This window comes from Cydia splendana, chromosome 11, assembly GCF_910591565.1.
Source record: "Cydia splendana chromosome 11, ilCydSple1.2, whole genome shotgun sequence".
NCBI classification, from domain to species: domain Eukaryota; kingdom Metazoa; phylum Arthropoda; class Insecta; order Lepidoptera; family Tortricidae; genus Cydia; species Cydia splendana.
The window spans coordinates 2,819,030-2,836,265 of NC_085970.1; positions in this window are offsets into that span (position 1 = coordinate 2,819,030).

Here is a 17,236-nt window from a genome sequence, read left to right on the forward strand (position 1 = left end):
AAAACAGTATTAATTGTCTGCCTTCCGCATAAGGGATAAACAAGAAGGTAAACAGGAATTCGGCTGAAAATTTAGCTGGAAAGAAAAATGAATTAATGAGATGCGAATAGTATGGACGATGATGGTTGACACGTTGGGTGAATGATACCTAAATTTAAAACCGATTGTTTATGACGTCCGTCTGATGAGGCTATTTGAATTTTGAGGATAGTAATATGCGTATCAAAGATATTTAACAAATGATAAATGGCAAAACAAAAGTATGGCATAAAATTGCAGTAAAACAATCACTCATTTGCAGGACACGTATAATTTAAACACTTTTTATCAATAAAAACAATTTGCTGTTACACCCTGTATAAATTTTAATTTTTAACAAATTTTACCAAAAACACTATTACGATCGTTTAAACTTATTTAAAACAGTATTAATTGTCTGCCTTCCGCATAAGGGGTAAACAAGAAGGTAAAAAAAGAATTCGGCTGAAAATTTTGCTGGAAAGAAAAATGAATTTGCTTTCTTAATTTCTTTTAAATCTAGTACGCATTAATTTGAACTCTTAATGACGAACTTTGAGTAGCTAGTATTTGACATATCTAGAACAGCGGATTTAAAGGAGAATAAAACAACGAAATGAAAACAAATTTTCAGGCCAATGTAAATTTCTACAGAACATTGTTCGCGTTTTGCTCAAAATTCAGGGAGAGAAATGGAATCTGTTCACCAATTAATACTTGCCTACAGCAGGTGTCTCACACACCGTTAACCCCTAGCCGCCCAGAGGCCTATAAAAAGGTCTCCTGTTCCATTCTAATTTGAACTTTGTGTTGACAAAATAAAATTTCATTTTGCTTGGCAAGGTTTGATGTATGGGCGGCTGGAGGTAATCTGCATAGGCTTAGTTTACATCACTGTGATTTGTTTTAATATTCCGAATATTGAGGTCATAAATGTGTTGATTAGAAATTTGAAGGGCATCTCTGAACACTTCTTGTTCTAAGCGATTCACATGTTGATTGCAAACAATTGGGTTGACTTGAATGTATAATACCAGTGTTTGTATTTAAGAAGACCCATAATTAGGTAGTTCACTCTATATGCCAAAAACTACCTAAGTATCTCTTTAGTAAATAGGAACGGCATCCATTTTGAATGTAGATTTTTAAGTAATTATTTATTAAAACTAAATGAAATAATTAAAAACAAACATAATAAAACTTACTTTACTTAACCTATAGGCAAACATATTGGCCTAAATCGCCGTCAACGGGCAGGGTCGTGCCCAGAACGTTGGCCGTATTTCCTCGCTGTATAGCGATACCAATGCGCTGTGCGAAATAGTGGCCAGCGTTCGCCCGAGACCTATTAGGAGCGTCGATAAATCTTTATATTTTTAAGTTCATTGCTCCAGGGTAAATCAGTCGTGTACCTCTTGAACTCGTTTTTCTCATTTGTATTTAGTCTTCATTTAGTGTACTCATTGTGAACCACCCTTAAAGCTCGCGCGAGCTCTCCATTAGTCTCAATAAGCACCAAAAGCGGCATTCAGACTACAAAAATCCGTTTTAATTTGATATTATACTAGTAGTTTGCCCCGAACTGAGAACTCGCAGTTAACCAAAAATTATTATAGAGCGATTGACTTTGTTGCACCTACTTAGGTACTCGTATAGTGCGACATAAAATATAGTTGGTCAAGCAAATGTTGTCAGTAGAAAAAGGCGCGAAATTCAAATTTTCCATGGGACGATATTCCTTCGCGCCTACGGTTTACAAATTTCCCGCCTTTTTCTACTGACAAGATCTGCTTGAGCAACTATAGTAGAAAATAAATGAGGGCACCACTTTCTACATGACTGTCACATTTTTGACGTAAAATGCATGTGAGATGCTTACACATGGCAACAATTTAGTATGGACATTTTTGAGTTCCATTTTATTTAATTTCTACTATTTTATTATGTCGCACTATAGGCGGCAATGGATTGAATGGATCAAAAATCGCGTGGATTTATTGCAAGGTCTGTGGAGCCCTTGACTGATAGATTTAAGCAAAGAGTAGTATGTATAATACCTATATAGGACAAAGAGAGCCGTCTCGTGGAACTTTTGTGCATCCATTTTGAAGTGCCATCTGTAATTCTTAACCAGAAATATCAACGTCAATATCAGGGGGGGAGGGGCATAAATAGCGCCTAAGTATGTTGCGAACGTAAAAAACTTTGAAGAAAGGCTTCAGGATATTTACTAATACACGAAAACAGATTAGGTACTTTTAACTTGACTGTTGATGTAAATACATTACCTATCATACACGGCTGGAATAACACACAATTGACCACGAAACACAATTACACGCAGCAGGTTGTGAATCTACCCGCCAAATATTTTTCGAAATTTTTTGGTAATAAAGTTCTCAGCAACTGTGATGGCGTATGAAAACTTTGTTTCTTTTGACATTGTAAAACTGAAAGTATTTTTATTTATCTGAATTATGTCGTAGTACCTACTGACAATAAATGGGGTGTTATAATATTTTGAGTTTTATTTGACAAAGTTGTTTTTGTGACAATCGCCTCCATGGCAACGATGGCCATAAATAATCTGTTCAACAGATGTGTTTTTTTTTATCCATGCCCTGGATACAAGACTTTTAAGATGTTCTGACGAAATAAAGTGAAGCCATATTAAAGAAAAAGTTTAGCGTTAAGTAATATAGATGTCCCTATTTTTTCCAATAAAGTGCTTTATATACGACTGTCCCTCCCCTGGATTTAAGTCATCGTAGAAATCATAGAGATTAAAATAAACTGGGCTATAACCGCAAAAATCGAAGTTCGCATATTGCGGGCATTTTTCTTTGTCACTCTAATTACGCCTTCATTGGAGTAAAAGAGAAAGATCCCCGCAATTTGCGAATTTCGGTTTTCGCGGTAGCCCCTCTGTATCTGTGCTAAGCTAAGCCAAAATATTTCCTGTCAAATGTCAAATACCTATATTATGTGTATATTATTTTATTTTTATTTTGCTAATTATTTCAAAATGGTAAATTTAAAATCGATATTATAAAAGTGCAAACCGAGCACTTTCATTAGATACTAAATTCGACCATGTTTTTTGCAAATAAAATGACCAGAATAGCAAGACCTGTCACAAACAGCTTTTTGGGCTTCTAAGCTCTTCCACCTCAATAATCCCTTGATCGAGCCTGCTCATAATTTAATGACTAAAATATAATGCCCTCAACTACACGTTTACCCAATTTCATTTAAATTAGAACAAATTTACTTAAGTTCTTGAGTATCAAACTATCTTCTGACAGTTCAGCTTAAAAACATCAAAATGCCGGGACGTGCCGCTAGCCAGCCGCGTGATCCAAGTCGAATGTAAGAACTTCGCTTCGCTTGCTTCGCTCGCTCGTTCGATAACGTATATTTTTGATACAATCCGCATAAGCAAGCAATGTATCACTGAGGCAGTCCCACGTTGGCCAAAGTTGATCATCGTTGATTTTGTCATTGTGATTGACATTTGTATTTACAATTTATAGAATATATCACTACTTCGTTTTAATTCAAAACGTCGCATTTACTGACGCGAGTTCACAACTGTTATATTATCACGATGTACGAAATACAAAGTCGCTGAAACATTATTCAAATAATTTATGCTTTGGTGGTCAGGAGTATATTAAAACTTTTTTCATAATCATTTTATAGCAAAACATGTCGTTTAAGTTTGCGGTTACATCAAAAACCCACGCTGTAAAAATGATATTTATCTCAGTACAGTCCAGACACTTGTTTATTCGTGCGAGAGAGATGCACAGAGGGTAATATCATATCAATAAGAGATATTTGAAATCTGAGTGCCGCTCATTCGTACGGGACTCGTATTGGCATTAATCAGCTCAGGCACCAATTGTTTTTTTTATTTGCTATCTAGATTAAACTGCAATTCATTAGGCAATGAACAAAGCAGTTCAGGAAAAGATTATACTTAGATATTTTTTTGTTGTCTTGAGTGTATTTTTATTGTTTAACTCTTTCCGTTGAGCATTTTCTTGGTTTCTTTATTGGACACATAGTTTAATGAAGTCTTATGTAGAGGCACTAAGGGTGAACGTTCTGTTCAGATGCGTATTTTTATGATACAGTAAAGCTTCTCTTCTACAGTAAAACTTCTCTTTTCTTCTCTTTATTTATTTTTGTAAACATAGATCATATACATATAGATCATCTGTTCTTGTGCTTTGTGAACTTGTATGTGTAACTAAGTTGGGCAAAAACTTTCTATAATTTATTATATTTCTATAAGTGAGAACCTATAATTGGCTCTGTGATTCTATTGTAATTTCTGGATATATATAGCGCTGTTGGTTTTCCATGTACTAAAATAAAATAAAAAATAAAATAAATAAAGTCATTACGACAATATTTTGCACACAAGTTGCAAGCTTTATGAGGTATTTAGTAATGCCGTTGGGCTATTAAACTCACATTTTTTGTAATTATATGGTTTTTTCTGCCAAATCGTAATTTAGGTTCGACATGATCTTTTTTTAATCTGTATTTATTGAGTGTTTTTAACAAACGCCGCCCTCATAGTGTGGAAATGACTTTATCTAAGATAGTTTGCGCTTACCAATATTATATAGGTACAGTCACGAGCTTTAATTTGGGACCCATTTCCATTAAATGTTGTTAGAACATTCACAATGCAATAAGGTTGAAACTTCAGTTCGATAGTGTTGAAATGTCAAATTAAGACATTTAAAAGTCATAACGAATTGACCCTTGAAATGATAACCTCTTTGCAAAAAGTTGTACTGTAAGTACCTACCCGTAAAAAAAATCTCACAATCAATCAAACTAAAAATATAAGTACAGTTACTCTTCGGTATCTTTTCCCTGGGCCGGAACTTATTCCGTGCCAAAAACCCATATATCTGAGATGACGTACCCGTCCTACATCCTACGCTGGTTCGTAACGTATCTCATGGGCCCTCATCTCCAATTCAAAGCAGCCATCATTCGCACACAACTGTAAGGTAATGACACCACGTTTTAAGTTTCCGTCGGGGAGGGAAATTGCAGTTTATTTGACTGATAGCTGACCTAGAAAGAAGTGGCGTGAAAGTTTTCGTAACTAATAATGTACCTGCTCGTACTCTGCTAGGATTTTATTTGATTTTGCGCCTTATCAATGTACTGCTAGCTTAGCAAGATGAGAACAACCGGAGATGATATGCCTGAGTGACTCGGGGGAGGAAGCGGCATGCCCGACGAAATTATTATTAATTAATCTCCTTATTGATTCTGATTCTTAGTAAAAAAAGATGGTATGGAATGGACTGTAATGAATAAAAGGGAAAATTATACATTCGATAGCAATTTAATTCCCAATATTTACAATAAGTTGTCGCGTTACGTGCTCTGCCAATGAGTTGGTAGAGCACGCAACTGAGCAGCTGGAAGGATGAAGGTTGAAGAAGGTGAGAAGTGATTAAAAGTAAGGACTCAGGGGTAGGTAACGTTTATTTTCCAGGTATATATGGGTGGGTCAATATGGCACTTCTGAGATTTAAGATCGTCCAGTAACACAGGGTAGCGGTGGTAGCGTAGTAGGTAGACCGGTGCTCCGGGATGCGGCGCCTGGAGAAACGCGTTCACGCGTTTAGGCGCGTGGTAACTAGAAGGGCGCGCACAGGCGCGCGGCGTCAAGGAGGGCGCGCGCGCACAGGCGCACGGCGTCAAGCAGGGCGCGCACAGGCACGCGGCGTCAAGGAGGGCGCGCACAGGCACGCGGCGTCAAGGAGGGCGCGCACAGGCACGCGGCGTCAAGGAGGGCGCGCACAGGCACGCGGCGTCAAGGAGGGTGCGCACAGGCGCGCGGCGTCAAGGAGGGCGCACACGGGCGCGCAGCGAGGGCCACCAAATCTGGGAGGCTTAACGACTTCAAGGTGGCGCACGTTGTTCGTATTTTATAGTTGTGGTATTTATGTTAAGAAGTTACGCCAGGAAGAGGAGGGTTTCTTGAAGGTGCGGGGCCTCACTTGGCCCCGCACGGACCCTTAATTTAGAATCTACTCAGAAGAGAGCTGGCGACAAACTGGTGTCAGAATGTCGGTTGTACCGCTTATATAGGTGAACTTAAGAACTAGAATTACATAATTTGAAATTTAAAATTAGTTGAGTACCAGTTATTATTTGTAACGAAATTTAGAATAACCTTTGCCGAAAATATACAGACTAGCCTTTTTAATGGTGAAATCCGAACAGTTGAAGAGTGATTGACGGGTTACGTCAATCATCTTGCAAAATGTAAACAATGAAAGAATCCCGGAATTTTCACCATTAAAATTAATGAAATTTCCCTAAGATTACATAAAATAATTGGAAAAACCTAAAGGTATGTATTGAGGTGGCTTAGGGCCGCATTGCATATTGAAAGTCATAGAAATAATAGCCCAAAGTAAGCCAGGCAGAAGTCCCAGTCTTCCCATGTATCCCGAGGGTTGATAAGGACTTTGAGAGTCTTATTAACGTCTGTAAATTTCAGATATAATTCACGAAGTATCGTAATGTGATCGCAGACATAATAAGCAAGTCAGAATGATCGGACGTGGAAAGCTAATTGCTGAAATTGGAATATAGCACGCAGAAAAAGGAAGGAGGTATCCGAAGGTAATGCTACAAAGTCAGAAAACCACATTAATGACACAACCAATTGAAACCTAACCTAGGCTGTCGCCAGCAGCGGAGCAGGGTGACGTCCCTACATAATTCTTATTATATCAATTACAACGGGGCATCCAAATTATTTTAATTTACAAGCAGAAATAATTTTTACCAGTTTACAAACATCTTTTCCTATTGATAAGATTGTTGTGGACTTTTAGAATTTCGAGGATACGGGAAATTCCGGGAGCTGGAGCTGTTGTGTCTGTCTGGTCGTCCGTCCAGGTCGGCTGTCTGTCGTGAACTGGTCGGGTTTTGTCTTCTTTTTCCATAGTCTGGTTTTCGAGGTTGAAGGACCTTACTCTTTTTACTTCTTGTTTCCATAGTCTGGTTTTCGAGGTTGAAGGACCATGTTGTGTCTGTCTGGTCGTCCGTCCTGGTGGGCTGTCTGTCGTGAACTGGTCTGGTTTTGTCTTCTGCGGTACGGTGCTAAAAGAAATTTATACTCGCAGATGACTACTTACCCCGTTCGTCCGTAGTCCTTGTCCACAAAATCTAAAGCGGTTTTTTCTTAAATATGTTGCGGCGGAGCGATATGTATTTAACTTTGTAGGATTCTTCTTATTTAATACTGAATATGCGGAAAAACTGATTCGATGCGGCAATTTTCAACAATGAAGTCTGTTGTCAGGTGGCCAGCAGTCACCGTAGAGTTTTTATTTTAAAAAAGGTCGAAAGGGAATTTTGGCGCAGTAGCGCCACCACCTATTTTATACAAAATGTAAGCATGCATCTAATTTAGCAGGAACAATGATCGCGACATAGGTTCGGGCGTAAACATATTTCCCGGGAACTGGCCACCCGCCAAGACGTATTGATTTTACACGAGAGCGACTAGAGGGCACTTTGTTTCCGCTAATGGTTGTACTACTTGATTATGAATCATTAATATTTTGTTTAAGTGTTATTGTAATGTTTTTATACTCAAGAGAAAACTATGATTGTGTGAGTTTTATTACGAAGTGAATCGCAGTTTGGCTCGAAGTTAATATTAATTTTCTTAAGCTTGTTACGTCTCAATAAAACATACAGTATTATTGATTCGTACGAAACTTTAAATATTTGTTTGTACTACAAGAGAGCAAAGTTTGATATTTCTTCGAGTGCAGATTTTGATTCCCGCGCAAGCGAAAGATTCTATAATAGATTTACTCGCTACGACGTTAATCTTTTTCTTCGTTCTTCGTTAGAATCTTGAGCGTAGTAAGGGACTCAAAAGCACACGAGATGTAAATAACTTTGATCTCGTGTAAGTACATACAACTTCTCAGCAGTGAGAACACATTAGACAACCTGAAAAATGTACCTAATCGTTCTTAATCACTCGTGTTTTCTTAAGATATTCTAACAATTAAGTTTAATTACCACAATCAAACACAAAAACATCACGAAATAAATTTCAGTAAAATAATATGGAAATAACGAACATCAATTGACATTTCAATTGACTACTTTTTTTGTAAAAAAAAAGCTTTGTAAGATATACGGTCCGACTGCGTATACCTACTACTACTTGTCAACTATAGTATAGATACTATAGATTGTTAAACGTAGAATTATTTATTTTGCGTGTTAATCTGTGTATTTTTTTAAGTTCATTATTTTAATTGTACAATAAAATGCGTAAAATATAGTGTTTTATTATCAAATTTTAAACTTTATTTTCATTAATTAATTATTAAGAATTCATACTCGTACATGTTTTGAAACGATGCGTTGACGTTTTTTGGGGGTCTACACAATATACCGTTGAATGTCGTTTGAACTTTTTTTGTCTCTTTCTTTTTGCTGACGACGTGAAAGCTTTCAGGGACAGAGATAATAGAATCCAAGTATTTCGAACTTGTATTAGGCCCCGCATGTTGAAATGACATTTGAATATAAAGGTCAATTGAATGTCATTTTGTCTCACTCAGTGAGCAAAAGGCGATTTTGCTCACTGTTTTTAAGTAGCAAAGTACCCTTGTTCAAAGCTACTGAGGTGAAAAAGTGTTTTCTTGACGACTAAAGTCATTTTCTGTTTTCAGTATGTATGTACATATGTAATATAATTATAAAATGCGAAAGTGACTCTATCGGTTACATTTTTCCATTGTTCTATCGTTTTCAAGGTCAACGTATTCGGTCAACAGTCCTTGGAGTTTGGCCTACTCGACGTCCATCTTTGGATCGCCAGGTGGGCCCGGTGCACTCGTCGATGGCGAACTGGGGGTTGGCGGACATGTAGTCTACTAAAAATTTTAACTGGACATTTTGTGTTCTGATCTGAAAAAGGTTTTACTGGACATTGGTGTTCTGAACTGAAAAAGGTATAAGTGAAGTTTTGCGTTTCACGTTAATCTTCTGCCATCAAGAGCTTTTGGCTATTGGCTCTTGAGACCAACTATTTTACTTTTTCAGCTCAAGCGTATAAGCGTAGCTATATACACCAGTGAACAGCTAAATAATATATTTTAATCCATTGATAATATGAGGTTTCATCTTAACTTCATTTAGACCTTACTTTTGTTTTACTGTCATTGTCTGTTTAGCATAGATTTACGTTCAAAAGTGCTTCTTTAATTACAAATTTCCCTTACGTAAAGATCCTTTGGCTAGCGCAAAAAAATATTAGTTCTAAAAAGCTTTTTAGGAGATAATTTTCACTACAAAAATTCCAGGCCCTGAATTAATTACGGGAACAAGTTGATTACCGGGGCTCCCTCACTATGGAGATAGAGGACTCTAGAAATTTAATTTGATACCGGAACATTGGTTTATATTCGGGCGCCAATTTGCAGTAAAACAATATAATTTGCTGAACACGTATAATTTAAACACTTTTTATCAAAAAAATGAATTTGCGGTAACACCCTGTATAAATTTTAATATTTACCACCAAAAACACTATTTAGATCGTTTAAACTTATTTAAAACACAGTATTAATTGTCTGCCTTCCGCATAAGGGGTAAAAAAGAAGGAAAATAAAGAATTCGGCCGAAAATTTAGCTGGAAAGAAAAATGTATTAATGTGGCGAATAGTATGGACGATGATGGTTGACACGTTGGGTGAATGATACCTAAATTTTAAACCGATTATTTATACCGCCCGTCAAATGATAAACGTCCTTTTACTACTTGTGCTGCAAATTTGTATACACTATTTACACATTTTATTTGCAATTGGAACGGTGAAGGTAGTCGGCCGATCATAATTTTGACAAATGTTTTTTATGTTGACCAGGTTGGTGACACTGAAAAAAGTTTACACAATATTTCTAAGACTTAATGTAAAATGCTCAGTTTGGCCCCTAATAAACCCATATGGAGGATAAAATTAAAATTTGAAAAATTCTATCATATTCAGTAATTTTTGTTCTGTTATTTTAACGAGGAGATTTTTCTTCGTGCCTCTTATCTCACTGTTTTGAGGTATGATGATCGCGAATAAACTTTCTTGTGACAATCTCCTCCATCAAAATTTCCAATTGAATAAGCTTCCAATTGTATTTTCGACATTCCAAAATTTTTTACTTTTGATCACCCATTAAAAAGATTCTCATGGGACCCAAGCTTGGATATTTGAAGATCTTTCTCGAGGAAACGTGCATCCTTCAAGTAGGTTGTGGTATTTTCCGGGAATTGTGGACATTTTAATAAAGGATAACGGAGGAGAGCAAACGAAAAGAGAAATTCCAGAGCAATTAAGATTTTACTGACAAATAAAACAAAGTGACAAATATTAATAGACAAAAGGTATAAAAAATATAAATAATATAAAACCTATTTATTAGTCTTCGTGCATGATATGCTGAAGTCATTAAGTATATATGGTTCCATAACACTACGGTTATTTCTTGGGTTGGGTGGGTTTGCTGGTTAATTAGTACGTCGATTGCTTTGATCATTAGTACAGCTTGGCAAAAAAAAAGTAGAAATTAAAAAGTGGCAACACTGTAGTGTCGTCCCGTTTTCTTATATAAATTGGTTTGAAAGGGACGACACTACAGTGTTGCCACTTTTTAATTTCTACTCTTTTTTGCCAAGTTGTAGGTATGAGTAATGACATTAGAGGATGAGTGATATGATGGAAGAAGATGAAATGATCGAGGAACTTCCCTGTATTGATACTTCGCTTGAAAAATTCACTGTCATACTATTCTAACGAAGGAAGGGGATGTGGTTCACTTTCAAAGACGCACACTTCTAAAAAGTGTTCGCTATGACCTAAGGCTTATTTATAGTAGGGAGTAGTCAGCCGCTCTACTAAAAAGGTTGACAAATGAAAAACCAAAAAATAGATAATTTATCAAAAGAAAACCAGGAAAATTTGTAAAAACACGTCTGACTTCGACGGTGTAATTTTTTTAAAGCGCATTATATTATTATTTTAATCTTTGAAATCGGTCATTTCACTTTCTCATTGTACTTACTATATTTTATTCGATTTATTCACCTAGCATTAGGTGTAGGTAGCGATGAACAATTTCTGGAACATTTCACATATTTCTTTAACCGTGACATATTTCAACTTTTGAAAATTACGTAATTCACAAGAAACGTTTCTGACAGTAATTTTACCGAATAAACATTACACTTAAATTTCATGTCACATCTCCGCTACTTCTGGCGTCAGTAGAACGGGTTATGATTATATTCGCTTGGCCTATATCTGTTCCCAGTTGTTATACGAAGGACGGAAGTTCAAGACCAAGTTAAGAAGTGACTTCTTTTTTTTTTTGGTATGTGTATATTGAACAAATAAATATAGGTATATATACCATTTTTGTTCTGCAGAAGAGGGCTATTCGAGCAATATACAAAATGAACCATAGAGACTCACTTAGAGATAAATTTAAGGAAATTGACATAATGACAGTGCACTGTCAATACATTTATGAGAATATTCTGTATGTACATAAAAATATTGTAAATTTTAGGAAAAATTGTGAAATTCATAATATTAATACTAGAAATAAACATAAGCTCGCAGTGCCCTTCACTCGGCTCCATAAAATTAAAAAATCATTCATGGGTAATTGTGTAAGATTTTATAATAAACTTCCAAACCATATTACTGAATTATCTATTAATAAATTTAAGAATTATGTAAAGCGTAAACTTATTTCTAAAGCTTATTATACCACACAAGACTACATGAATGATATTACAACGTGGGATTAATTGTTATTCGAAATGATTATTTATTTATTAGGTACATTTGATTATTGATGAGGAAATGGATATTCCGATGTAATACTATCTACTTCTTTTGTTACTTATGCTTTTTTTTGACATTTAGATTTTATTCTAGAAATTCTAGACTAGTATTTTTTTATACAATCTTTTTAATGTTTGACGATCCTTTTGTGAAATTCTTAGTGTTAAATTTGATATGTATAATAATCCAATTTTATTATGGAATAATATTAACATCAATAAATTGCTCTGATAATTAGATTAAGATTAATTACGATTCATAAGAGCTTGTTGCTAGGCCTACATGAATAAAGTATATTTTTGATTGATTGATTGATTGATTGAGGTACCTACTTAAAATTTTCCGGCAAACCAATTATTTCCGGCCTCTGCAGTATAATATAGGTACCTGATTAAATATGCTTTAGAGACTTGCTGTTTTGTGAAAATATTGAAAAACTACACTGGTCGTTGATACACAAAATAAAACACTTTTTTTAACTTAAGAACTTCATTTCTTACAATACATTATGATGCAACAAATCTAACAACAAAAACTATATACCTACACACAAAAAATATATTAAAAACAGAAAAAAACACAGGAATTCACGGATACTATTTGTTGCATCACTAATTGAATGTTTTTCCTCAGCCAGCGTCTGCATTAAGAGTCGAAAATGTTTACTTACTGCTTGTCCATTTCATTGTTCCGGTAATTCATTTGGTGCATTATTATTTTGCAAGGATGTTCTTGTTGAAAATAATGCCTTAACATCATGTGGATATTTTTCACAATTTATAATATGCGTCTTTTTTCTAGTGGCGTTTCGGTAGCCGAATTTTGTTTTCGCAATATTTACAGTAATAAACTCTTTTGTTTACCTCTTGTGAAACTCGAAAGCAATTGTAAATAACACCTTTTGGTTTCATTTTTACCTGAATTTTTTACAAAGTTTCTACCTACGACAATCATTAATCAAATATGACATTGACGATTATATGAAAAACTCTCGTCTGGCCAGTAATTGTTTTGTATCTTAAAGTAGGTATATTATGTTATCTTTGTTGTAATGGAAAACACAATACGTGGTTGCTGTGATAAATAATAAGTTGTTGTTTATCGGGCAGTATAAAATTACACACAAACAGATAATTTACACCTGAAAACTACAGAATCTTAACAGAAATTTGAAACTTACAGTAACTTACATGAAATTTAATTGAAATTTTCACTTTCGTAACTTACAAGCTGCCCATCACTAGGTGTAGGTATTTATGGAGTTTACCGAAATAGCATATTATTATGCTATTCATTTCAAATTAAGCAGCATAGACCTAGCTATGCTCAGAAAGGCATAATGTTTGCATTTGCATATATAACATTACCGATTCTCTTGGAGTTGCAAATTCGGAGAAGATCGATTTTCACTTTGAGTAGCGTTTAAAGCACAATACTTGACGTTTATAGAGGTATGAAATAAAATAAAAATCCAATGAAGAAAATCCATAAAAGAATGGATTACTCTGGTCTGTATATACGAATACGAGTATTTCTGTTATTTTTATATTATATATATCATTATGATATTTTTGCTCGATTTTTGTATAGGTACTAAAATTATAAAAAATATAGCTTAAATATCAAAGTAATATAAAGTGAATAACCGACTCTGTTCAGCGGTGGAGGTGGAGTGGGCTGATTCCGTATGGACGAAGAAGTAAAACCGTCTTGTAGTCACAATAATTATATATGATCAAAGCACAATTTACACGTAGGTGGAAATGTGAAGTGTTTATCCCGTTCACATCGTAACCAAATTCAAGAATAGAAGAGTATTGTTTATGTTATTATATAGCATGATACTTTATTTACATAAATTGATGCTTATAAAATCGAAAGAACTAAAACTAGAAGAGCGATGCTTTTGGATAAGACAGGTTACAGTGAAAAGTGCTTCTCTTTATTTTTTATAAATATAAGTATTAAATTTAAATAAAAATAATGACTTGGCCTCGATAAACATTGTTTTAGTTTATCTAGATACATTTTTGTTTCATATGAAAAAGAGCAAATAAAGATACATTCTATTCAAAAACTCGATGACAAGTTAAGATGCCACTATTTTGAGAATCACTAAGAACTAGAGAGAGAGAGAAATGTAAAAAGGAATTACTTAATATTAGATATTCGATCTGTTGGACTTGCCAACAGACTCATCGTCGTAAATAAAAATTTGAAGTCTATACGGCCAGGCAAACAAAGTTAATTCAAACATCTGATAAAATACATATAATAAGTTAAACATCGAAAGTGCACAATTTTAGTATTTCTGTTTGAATTAAACATTTACAACTTTTACCACACATTTTAACTGAATTCATTTAAAATTATTTAAAAGCGCCATTGACTTTTTGTTACCGAAATATTACAAGAACCCATCCTAAATTATAATAACAACCCAAAACGATTAATAACGCCCAGGAACATTCTGGCAAGCGAATCAGTGTGAAATCCACAATTACCTGAAGGCCGGCGTTGGACACAACAAAATGCAGATAAGATTCATACAAAGGGTTGGACCGTTCTTACGACGTCGTTTGGGTGTGCTGCGCATTATGCTCTCGTGTGGGGTGCTGTTACACCGAATGACTTTGTTATGTGTTATGTAATTAATTTACGGTCGCAGCGTCATCTTTGTTAAAATTTAACAATCCTTTCTATGGCGTAAATCCACAGTGGACTGTAATTTAAAAAATGTTGAATTCAAATTGAAATAGTTTGGCTTTAAGTTTTTTGCTGCTGATCCCCGTCGTGCAGTGACCTCTGCTGATTGCTTGTTCCGTATTTCTAATTTTACAATACACTGATTTTTTAAGACAATAAAATTGAATATGCTGTTTCATTAAACGAATACACGATTACACCTGGATATTCAGGTTCGTTTTCATTATGTCTTTTCAGAATCCGCGGCCAGTATCCGCCCCATCCAAAAAAATTGTAAGCAAATAGCTTTTGATTTTCAAAGAAGTTAGAAACTAAACACTTTGAGTTATAGACAATTAACGTGTTTTCAAATAAACAAAATCAACTGGCCCGTTTTGTGGAATTTGAAACTATATTTCTTACGAAACAATTTAAAAAGCAAGAATAATAGAACTGGCCCAAATAAAGATCCCTTCAAAACCCACATCAAAAGCTTGTCATATCAGAGCCTAGGATTAAAATGGTCTCCGAAATTGCCTTATTTTAAACTGATGTTTCTAAACTAGGATTTTCTTGTCTTGTCTAGTTTCCAAACTAGGCTTTTATTTTCATTTGTAGATGTCCAGAAATATAATTTCTCAAACTTGAAATACATAAATGACAGGCTTGTTTCAAGACTACATGTTACCTTGGAAATAAATAATATTAAGTTTTCTTTTATATAATGCCGATGGTATTTTTCTGTTTTTGTGCTGCTTTATATTTATTTGAGTCAAATTCAAGACTCGACGTTTCATAAATACGATTCTGCACCTTAATTTTGCACTGGGTGGGCTGATTTGGGAGCATTAAAATGGTAACGTTCATGCAGATATGCAGTGCAAGATAACTTTTTAGAATTCCTTGATTTTAGGAACCATAATGCCATAATTACATGATTTATTATTGTAACATTTACAATCCACTCATTGTTACAGTTTGAAACATAAAACAGTAATGTAAAACAAAAAAATAATTACATCTATGAAATGTTACCACGCTATCGCCAAATGAATTTCGGCAGTCTTCTGACGTGCATCAAGCTGCGCCATGCGCTGGTTCTGCAATTCTTCCTCTGCATAGAGCGGCGGCAGCCCGGCATTTGTTTTGTTAGAAATATTGTGCAGAACGCAACATGCGTTAACGCGATCTTTGCCGCCTCCGATGGTTTGTATTGTAGTTTCCCCATTGACGATGAGCACTACACCTCATCTTGAGAAGCCCGAACATCGCTCTAAACAGTTCCGGGCCAAATTTTGTAGTGGCGTTTAGGAAGAGCGCTAGTCGATCCCACCCGTCCTTGGTCGAAGAGCGCCCGTCGAGACCCGTTGAGGTTTCCCACTGCGAGCTCTCTGGTTGCCTCCGTGTAGTCCAACGTGGTTGTAATTTGTTGGTCCGTTGTAATTCCTCGGCCTATCCGCTCCGTTGGTGATGGCGACCGTCTGTAATATGATATTTTAAGATTACTAAAGTTAACAAATTTCTTAAGAATTACCCAAACTCGTCGAGAGATGGCGCCACCTCCGAGATAGAACACTCTAACGATGTGTCGACGTAGAATAGTGACCTCCGAGGTGCAAATTACGATCGATGTAAAATGTTAGGAGCGGATTACTGCTTGGTTGGCTGCATTCAAGCTATTGAACACCTTCCAACATTAATCTTGCGAATTAGTTATTGTGATCACAGTGCGGTGTCTCTGTCGAAACGCCTGCTGATGTTACAGTAGTTACGTAAAAGTTGTTAGTAACTGTACATAGATAGTTAGATAGCATTTCAATAAAGAAGCCGACTGGGATATAACTACGTTGTTTTCGTCCGTGGAGTAACCCTTACTACAATTATTTAATAATTATATGATTATATTGTAACCATTACGATCCACTCATTGTTACAGTTTGAAACAGTAATGTAAAACAAAAATAATAATATATCTATGAAATGTTACCACGCTGTTGCCAAATGAATTTCGGCAGTTTTCTGACGTGCATCAAGCTGCCGCCATGCGCTGGTTCTGCAATTGTTCCTCTGCATATAGCGGCGGCAGCCCGGCAATTTGTTTTGTTAGAAATATTGTGCAGAACGCAACATGCGTTAACGATCTTTGCCGCCTCCGATGGTTTGTATTGGAGTTTCCCCATTGACGATAAGCACTACACCTCATCTTGAGAAACACCACTCTACACAGTTCCGGGCCAAAACTTGTAGTGGCGTTAGGAAGGGCGCTATTCGACCCCACCCGTCCTTGGTCGAAGAGCGCCCGTCGAGCCCCGTTGTGGTTTCCCACTGCGAGCTCTCTGGTTGCCTCCGTGTAGTCCACGGCCACCAGTGTAGGACCAAATTTATTGGTCCGTTGCAATTCCGCGGTCTACCCGCCCCGATGGTGATGGCGACCATCTGTAATATGATATTATAAGATTGCTAAAGTTAACCATTTCTTAAGAATAACTTATTTAATCATTATATGATAAATATTGTAACAATTACATTCCACTCATTGTTACAGTTTGAAACAAAACAGTAATGTAAAACAAAAAAATAATTACATCTATAAAATATTACCACGCAAT